Here is a 9,929-nt window from a genome sequence, read left to right as displayed (position 1 = left end):
AGAGGTGGGCTGAGGAGATCGGTTTGTTGGGTCAGAGGTGGGCTGAGGAGATCAGTTTGTTGGGGCAGAAGTGGGCTGAGGAGATCAGTTTGTTGGGGCAGAGGTGGGCTGAGGAGAACAGTTTGTTGGAGCAGAGGTGGGCTGAGGAGATCAGTTTGTTGGGGCAGAGGTGGGCTGAGGAGATCAGTTTGTTGGGTCAGAGGTGGGCTGAGGAGATCAGTTTGTTGGGGCAGAGGTGGGCTGAGGAGCCTGAAATCTACAAATGAGGACCTTTAAACTGTGCCTGTAATGCAGCGACTGCTGTAAAGACGTTTGAACTCGGGGGTCTTCGCCACACAAACAACTACACACAGCACAAGTAACCAAATGACTCGCACACCAAAAAGCTGTCTAAATTTTACATCCAATGTTTGTTTGTCAGACAAGGCAGCAAACATTACAGCCTTTTTTCTGCCTTGTTTTTACCTCACTTGTTCAACAATTTGCATGATTAAAAGGTTCCTTGCATCATGAAAGTGCTCTTCAGAGAATATATATGAAATATATATATACACCCTTGTATCTCCAAAATGATGCATGTATATATATATATATATATATATATATATATATATATATATATATATATATATATATATATATATATATATATATCGGGAGCTTCATGAAGGGGGTTTCCATGGCCAAGCAGATGTACAGAATGTGGAGATGTGGAAAATGTATTTCATATGGTTCTATATTGAACCTATACATAAAACAAAAAGTGTTCTTCTATTGATACAAGCTTGACATTGTAACAATAGAAGAACCCTTTTAGGTGCTATATATAGAATTCTTTTCAAGAAGATTCTACAAAGAACCATCTACAGTACGATCTCCATCAGTCTGAAGGACACTTTCACGATGCAAAGAACCCTTTAATCATGCAAAGGGTTCTTTGACTGTTCATGGTTCTTTACTAAAGAACCCTTTGAAGAACCATTTTTTTAGCGTGTAGCCTGAACACATTCTCAGTGAAACATACTATTATTGCATTGTTACTGAGCTTGAGTAAAAGTCCAGAAGTACCAGGAACGTATAGCACTGCAGTGGAACCAGGGGAATATTTATTTGCATAGAGCTGAATTTTGTTAGACTCTTCTCTTTTGGAAGATCCTTTCTTTTGGTCTACATAAGCAGGACAGTTGCTGTCATAGTAGGAATTAGTCATTATGTCTAAATGACTAGAAGAAAACTGTGTGAAAAGTAGATTTGTTACAAATGTACATGGATAGAAGTGAAAAAAAAAAAAACTCAGCAAAGTTTAAATCCATCAAAAAGCAACGGAATACATGTAACTAGTTACTACCCACCTCTGGTTGGGGGCTTTGAGGTCCAAGCAAAGTGAATCTGTGAAATGTGACACAAAGAACGACTGGTTGCTATGGTGACTGCCTCCCTGCAACCCCACCCCCCATCCCCCCTTAGTCAGTTCTTGATTTGTGAGAGATAAAGTGGTTTCGTTGTTTGGCGAGCTTTGAGCAGGTCTAATGGGTCATCAGGATGAAATAGTTGCAGAGAGACATTTGGGGAGCTGGAAAAAAGAAAAGGGAAAAAATGAGGGAAAGGAAAGAGGTAAACAAATTGAGATGGAGGGGAGAGAGATAGGGAAAGAGAAAAATGCAAGGGGGAAGAGGAAAGAGGAAAAAGGAGCGAGAAAAAGAGGGAAACAGGACAGAAATCTGAAAGGATGGAGAAAAAACAGGAAAAGAGGAAGTAAAGATGGAAAGCGTGAGAGGAAAAGTGTGAAATGGGGAAAGAGTGAAAATGAGGAGAGAGTGAGAGGAAAGGAGGAAAAGAAATAAACAAAGACAGAAAAGGAAAATGTGGAGTGGGAGAAAAAAGAGGAAAAGAAAGAAATAGAAAAAAGGGAAAGAGTGGGAGAAAAAGAGGAAAAGAGAGAAACAGAGAAGGAGAGAAAAAAGAAAATAGGTAATCAAGGAGAGAAAGAGAGAAAAAGAGGGAAACAAAAAGAAAGAGGAAGAGGGAAAGAGGGGGAGAGAGAGTGAGAGAGAGTTTAGACTGTAATTAGGTAACTCAGCTCCTGTATACTACATTTCAGTTTATGTATTCCAGATCATATACATCATGTATGTGTATCTAATAGAAACGAGCCCTGTGTCTGTACATCTGGAAGCATCCTTGCGTTTTGGTGAGAAATCTTGACCACTGAAGAACCGTCTCTTTCTGGTGTTTGATGTTCCAAGGCGTCATATTGACGCTAAATATCCTCACGTGCTGTCATTAGAGCACAATCGTTCTTCACTTGCTGACTGTAACAAACTCTTCTATTAGAGCACTAAATGCCATCACCATGGCAGCTCAAGACACACTGAAGGCACACAAACTATGGAAATAATGTGCCAACCTGCTCCCAGTGCAAGCCCCTGGCCTTAAAGGTCACATGGTGCTTCTTCATTTTTAAACACTTCAGAAGATGAGTTGTTATTTCTAAGACAAACATATGACCGAATGGGAGATCTGTGTGAAGTTATATATGATAGAAAAGGTCATCATCATATATTGTAGGTTCTGTAATGAAAACTTATCATGCAACAAGTTGTCTCAATTATAATATTTCTGGTGTTGCTGCTGTCATATGAAAAGCTTATAACATCATATAATGGATGGCTATTGATTTCAAATGGTGTAGAAAAAGAAACAAAAGGGGAAAAATGGGGCCATGATGCTTTGATATGGAGTTATTTTATCTTATCTTTCATAGCCTAATTATATTTTGGCAGCAGGTAAGCCACTATTACACCAAGATGTGGATCTATTGCAAAAATCCCATTCAGCTTAATGGGAAATTGTAGCACACAGCTCAGTTAATGTCAGAATACCTACATTTAGAGTGTGCTAGTGGTTGGAAATTAGTAATTAATTCATAAAATTGAGTTACCAGGTTTTTATATGGGCTTACTTCATTTTATTGGAGTTGACCTGTGTTTGATCACAGTCTAGTTATATTTTGGCAGCAAACCACTACTATAAACCACTATTATGCCAAGATATAGATCTATTGCACTATGTGTCAGAGGAATTGTGTATTTTTTCCAGTTTTCTAATGAATGCATAAGCAATGTGGTACGCTTAGCCAAAATGAAGCCCCTGAGTAATGCAAGACAAGCATGCCCCACTTTCTCTCGCTGTCTCTTGCCTGCTTTTTGATTCTGAGATTAGTGGAAGAAAACAATGCCGGGTGTGCGGACCGTTTAATCATTTCCAACTCTGAGACCCTCTGAGCCATAACCTCATAAATATGGCATTTTTACAATTACACCAGGCTTCATTGTTGTCTTTAATGTCCTTTTAATTACAAACACAATAGTGGTAAAAAATTTTGTTTATGTAAGATCTAGAGATAAATCATACTGTACAAGGACATATATTCCAATAAAATCAGGTTTGATTGATGCTTCATGGTAGATGCACTTGCTCACATGGGATGTTTTCAATTATAGTCTGCAGTATCAAGGCCACCTGTCTCATAACCCATCTATTTGCTGTTTCCTGTCACATAATGAAGTCTCCATACTGTAGACCGTCACAGAAAAATCCCTGTTCATGTGAGCATGTAATTGTCTCAGGAGTACACCGTTCCCCATTTCATTCAAATATTTTATGACTGAAATAGTGAGATGCTATTGCTTTGGTGAAATGTGAAGAATTTGCATAGTAACTCAGCAGTGGCATAGTAACAATAGCCACTCGAGCCCCTAAGTGATCACTACGAATGGAAGCAAGGCAGAAACGTGCTGTGATATGAATGAAAAAGACACATATTTATCTCCATTATCCTAATCAACAGCATTCAGCAGTCAGCCCCACCAGCATCCAACAGCAGCAGCCTTGCTTTATAGCCTCATTAGAAGAAATGCTCTGCAGAACACTGCCAGTGCTATGCTCTGGACTCTGCAACCTTCTGATATGGGGTTTCCATCAATAAAATGCATGAATCTAATGTGCACAGGCTTAAAGGCTGGCGTCTGTTGGAGCTCTTTACATGCTCATCCACAACTGGCAATGGGTGTTTGGAACATCTTCATTCTGTAATGGCTTCCGTATTGAGGAGCTGGATCCATTACAACAATGAACTGCTCTTGCTTCAACTAAAGTTCATGGAAAGTACAAATGGATTAGTAGTTACTCTGTGGAGTAACAGCTAGTGATTAATCTTAATATGGCCCCAGCCCACTTTTGAAACTAGTGTTGCAAGGCTGGAGAAGCTTTACCTATGAATATCTACATTTAAAGTTTGTTTCAAATTATATTTATTTTGGTATTTATTTTATATGCGTGTGAAAATGTATGTGAAAATATATACAAAAATCACACAAGACATGTCCTCCTTCCTAGCTCCTCAAAATCAAGGAGCTCCTGCATTAGCTTTAGCATTAGCTCATCTGAAGTGGAAGCTTCTGTCCACCTTCTTGTTTCCACTCACTGGCTCACTCCACCTATATTTCTACTAGAAAACTCCAGAGACGAGCGTGAAGGAAAAAAAAATAAGCCCCAATAGGATTTAACAATTTGATAGATAACATTTTTTTCGTAAGTTAAAGTCATTGGAGCGATGAAACGTCAGCATGCATACATATATATATATTCATACATATATATAGCTTCATGAAGGGTGTTTCCATTGCCTTGCAGATGCACACAAGCTTAAGTTCACGCAATGCCAATTGTTGACTGGAGTGTGCAACTGAAATCTAGAGCAGCAGTGGAAATGTGTTCTCTGGAGTGATGAATCACTATCTGTCAGTCTTATGGATAAATCTGGGTTTGGCAGAGGCCAAGAAAATGCACCTACAAGAGCTTATATGTAGAGTGGTTAGAATTTGACCAGTGATGAAAGGCTGCACATTTTGCCCATGGCAGCAGTCTCTAAATGTACACCAGCAACATGAACTTACAACCCCACAAGTGGCCAGTGAGTGTGTCATGTATTTGTCCTACAGTACACAGTATACTGTGCAGTCAGTTCACTTTTTTGAAGTATTGCACCACCTAGTCTAGAAGAAATACAAATAGAGTAGAAGCAAAGAGCTGGAGAAACTTCTCAGTTTGGTGATGTCAGTCACTAAGCAGTCTGAATAGATAACAGTCAGAACAGACAAGAATAGATAAATAATTACATTCTTTCACACTATGAAGTTGTGAATCTCAAAAGCATGTTCATCACTGGATAACAGGTAAACGCAGTCTTCACTGTTTCAACACGTCATTCACAAACAGCGCAAAGCAACACGGCACTTTTTTTTTCAGCAACGTCGTGACAAGGAAGGGGCTAGGTCTGTCTCACCCCACGCATGCTCTTTTCTTTTTAGGAAGTTAGACACATTCCTGACACATCCTGAAACTCCTTGTGTCTCGACATGAGTTTTGTTTGTGTATGCTTGTCAGACATGTACTGCGTTATGAGTTGATGGTTTGAAAGCTGAAAGTTAAAACAGTTATATAACTTCTGCCCTCCGGCTTTTTGTTAATAATGGGTTTGAGGCCTTATGTTTCTCTGCTCAGCTTGTAGGATGAAAAGGAGAATATGTAGACTATACTGTAGTTTCTCTTCAATCATTACTTCTGTTTTAAAGTGCTCCATGTAGAAAAATTCTCTAGTCTTTTAACTTGTAGTAGCAGGTGACTCATTTGTGTCATAAAGAATATTTATATATAAAATCGGTGTAATGCAATGCCAATGCCACATCTGTCTGATTAGCAGGATGATTGGTGTAGAGTTATAGGATTAGTTTGGAGATTTATAAGGCTGCCTTTGGGTCTAGGTAGTGGCACAGAGATCAGGATACCAGAGAAAAGGCCTGATCAAATGACAGATACATGTAAGTAGAGCTTGTGGTATCTTCTGGCTTCCTGTTGTGATAAAAAAAGCAAGTTTCTTCCTACTGGATAAATAATTTCAGAGTGACCTTCACTGTTAAAGACATAAATAATGTTGCTTTTGTCTGCTTAGAACACATTATTTATTCATATATCAGGTTAGGTTTAAGGTTATTCGTAATAAGCATCACTAAATCACTCACAAAATGTTTCATCCAAACAAGAAACATTTTAGTATCACCTCTTTACGACACAGTACTTAATGACAGAGGTGACAGGTTGCAGCACAGTGCTGGCAAAGGGCAGGATATTAGGACCTGCAGGCTTCTGACATTTAATCTTACTTCTTTGAAGTGACATGAAAGGTCTGGAACTGATGACCTTGTGGTTATGGATGCAAGTCACTCTACCACTGTAGCACTCTCTCAGATTGTACAACGGTTTTTATAATTCTGTAAATATCATTGTAATCCGTGCTGGCATGTTCTTCAGTTCGTGAAGAACCCTGCTGAAGCCTCGACTCCAAGAATGGATCTTTAAAATGCACCAAGTGTAAATTACACCAATGTTATGAAGCAAACGTGAGAAAGTCCTACTGTAACACCTCTCCCCATCCCATTCTGTTAACTCAACATTTGGTGTTGAATCATGAGCATTGGGAGTATTCCGGGAACAGGCCATGTTTCTCTTATTGAATTCTTAAAAATGAAGATGCCAAAAAGAGTTCTTTGAAGTGTTCCCAAAGAAGAACCACATGTAGTTTTGTGAAGAACTTTTCAATGGATCTGTTGGACTGGTGAAAAGTGAGGGAAGAAAGCCAAAATCTAAAGTTTTGTACAGTTTGTGCACATAGTACACATTGTCGAGTTGGTATAAATCTATGGGATTATTTTAGAAATTAATATGGCTGTGTTTACATCCGGGCTCGATGGACAGTTGGTTTAGAACTATGTGGTTGTTTTTGAGATTAATAAGGCTGTTTTTATGTCTGGCTAGCTGGAAAGCTGGTATAGAGCTATTGGATTATTTGTTGTTGTTATTGTTTAGATCTGGTAGGTTTAGTGGGACAGTTCTTAAAGAACTATGTTATTGTTTTGGATATTAATATGGCTGTGTTTAGGTCTGATTAGTGGGATACTTGGCATAAAACTATGTGATGGTGGTCTAGGACCTGTTCTATTATAGCAGGAACTGACCTCTGCTCCAATAGCATGTAGCTTTCGCTGAGCAAATAAATAAGAAGCCCTCAGGGCTTCCTTCAAAGTTGTCTCTAGACTCACCATTCACTTCTTATGACTGAACTACTAATTCTTGTGTTTAAATCATTTTTTAATGACATAATTAGGATGCTTTGCCTCTGTACCTCAGTTGGCCTCATGCATCCTAAAATGCTAGATTGAAAACTAGCACTTTTTATTGGACTGAGCACATGCTGTATGAATCTAACCAAGCAAAATGGGTTGGTCATTTAGCCCTGAAAGCCAGGTTATCCGTTCTTCCTGTATAGTGGAGAACCTTTCAATGGACTGTTCGCTGAAGAAGGGGTTCTCAACTTATTTACAGCCAAGGGCCCGTGAAGAAAATTCCGTGGACCTTTACAGATTCTATAATTTATTCAATAAGTTAACACGTGCAGAGAACACACTTCTGCACATTTTAATACACAATTACTGTGTTTCCTATGATTTTTTTTTGTTTTATATTTTTATTTTTATTTATTTATTTTTGCTGCATTTGAAAACAACTTAACAATGAACATAAAAACAAAAGCTTTATTTTCACTTAGAAAAACAACGAAACATGTCATTTGACTGAATGTGTTCAAACATTTGCAGACACCAGTGCTATCATGTTTATTTGTGTGACACTGTGGCACTATCTGTATCTGATCTGTTGAACCGGAAGTGAGGGAAGAAAACCGAAATCTTAAGTTTTGTACAAGTTTTTTGCACATAGTATACTTTGTCAACATGGTATAAATCTATGGGATTATTTTGAAGATTAATATGGCTGTGTTTACAGTGGGTTAGATGGACAGTTGGTATAGCACTATGTGGTTATTTTTAAGGTCAATAAAGCTGTTTTTATGTCTGGTTAGCTGAAAAGTTGGTGTATAACTGTGTCGATATTTATCTAACAACTCAATGTAGTCATTGTGCTTAAGTAATCAATTAGCTCCAGCTTTCACGTCCTCCTCACTAAACGACATGGTCTGACTATTCATTTGTTTTAAACATTTGCTCATGGTTTCTGTATATTTAGAATATGCAGATGATTTACTATCAATGAGTGATGAGTATAGAGATGTTGCTGCAATAAAGTAAGCTACTTTTGTTTTGGATGTACAACATGGTGGTTTTATACCAATTACAGCTTTTTCCTAGAAACAAACATCCAAGCTAAGAACCACTTATAAACTTGTATTTTTAGGCACATATCTGGCACAGTTTTGATGTTCGGATTAAATGTAGGCTATCACCATGGTGCACAGATTATGGCATTACTGTTTGAAAGTCTTCCACTCATCACCCAGACTGGCGCAAAACATCTAGCATGAATGAATGCAGCCCCACAAACACCATTAGGTATCTCCTACTGTTTCCCTCTGAGAGAAAATTAGCCACAACAAAGACATTCTTTTAGCATTAGAAATAGGAGAGGCAGTTTCACATCCACTTATGGGCTGTAATAATGCTTTTACAAACCCCCACAGACGTAGTAAGTTCTCTCAGTTAATATGCTATGGGCTATGAGAGGCCGTACATTATACATGGTGCTAGGAATAGCACTGTATCGGGAGTGATGTGTTGCTGTAGGCCATTTCAGCTGCAGAGACAATGTTACAGGAGCAATACAAGGTTTCTTGTATCATGCAGTGGATGATTGCAGATAGTCATCTTAATCAGTGGTATTTTTAGAAGGAACTGCTAGATAAGTTAGTGTTTTATCATATGAAACAATTGAATATGAGCATTGTGAGAAATTCTATGACTGTAACTCCGGGTGAATTATTTTCCCAAGCGGTGTTGTAAGTTCTTGACACCTTCTGATATCGTTTGAAAGAGCTTGTTCAAACAGAATAAGAATCAAAGTCTGCAGACTTCACCTGAGATCAAAGGCAGCCATCGTATCCCCCCCTCATCAAACTTATTGCCCCTGCTCTCTGTGGAGAAGAGGTTTCGTAACAAGATTTAGAAAGCTGTTAGACCTAAGGCAGCTTTATGTTCTGGCTGAAAGAGGAAAAAAAAAAACTAGACAACAGGGAGAACACCACCATATGCTCTTGATTTTATGCTCTTAACATGCCGAGACAAGAACGACAACTTGTTCTCAAAGTCTCGGATCCTCAAGCGATTAGTGAGTCCTGAAGTCTGTGAGGATTGCTCCTCCGCAGTCCATTGGATTTCAAATTCAAATCTCAATGAGTCATACTTCTGTGTGGAAATGTGTGGAACATGGATATGTGCGGTTCCAGGAAGCAGTGTGTGGACTTGAGTCATAGACTGTCATGTTTGACTGCCAAGTCGAAGAGGATGGAGATGCAACTCTGGCTGTGGGCACCATCTGTCTCCCTCGCCGCTTCGTGGACAAAACAAGCCCCCCTCTCCCTTGTGCCTCTTCTTACCCACAGTGCACTGCTGCGGAGGAGAAGGTGGCATTGGCAACGAGCTAAAGAGCAGCTTATTGAAATCTTTCCCAAAGGATGGAGTATTGTTTGTGTCGAGGCTAGAGAAAAAGCTTGGGTTATGCCTTCAAAGAGCATATTCATTAGCAGCGGATGATCAAGAATTCAGGCTGACCGAAATGAATGCAGACCTGAATGCACTACCGTCCCTGCGCCTGCCACTCTGCAAAAAGGGCACTTTGGAGCAATGCCAGAGACGGGCAGTTTTGGTTACTTAAAGAACCTTTGAATGGAGTTTATTTTGAAGAACCATCCATTGAAAGCATATAAAATGGCTCTTCTAATGCAAGGATGCCCAAACGTTTTATCTTGGGAACCAAAATGCCATGTTTGTGGTGGGCCAAGGCAAGGGCCAAAAAGACAA

Source organism: Colossoma macropomum, unplaced genomic scaffold, assembly GCF_904425465.1.
Source record: "Colossoma macropomum unplaced genomic scaffold, Colossoma_macropomum, whole genome shotgun sequence".
Classification (NCBI taxonomy): Eukaryota; Metazoa; Chordata; class Actinopteri; order Characiformes; family Serrasalmidae; genus Colossoma; species Colossoma macropomum.
The sequence above is the reverse complement of the archived record's forward strand: the minus strand, read 5'-3'. Positions refer to the sequence as shown.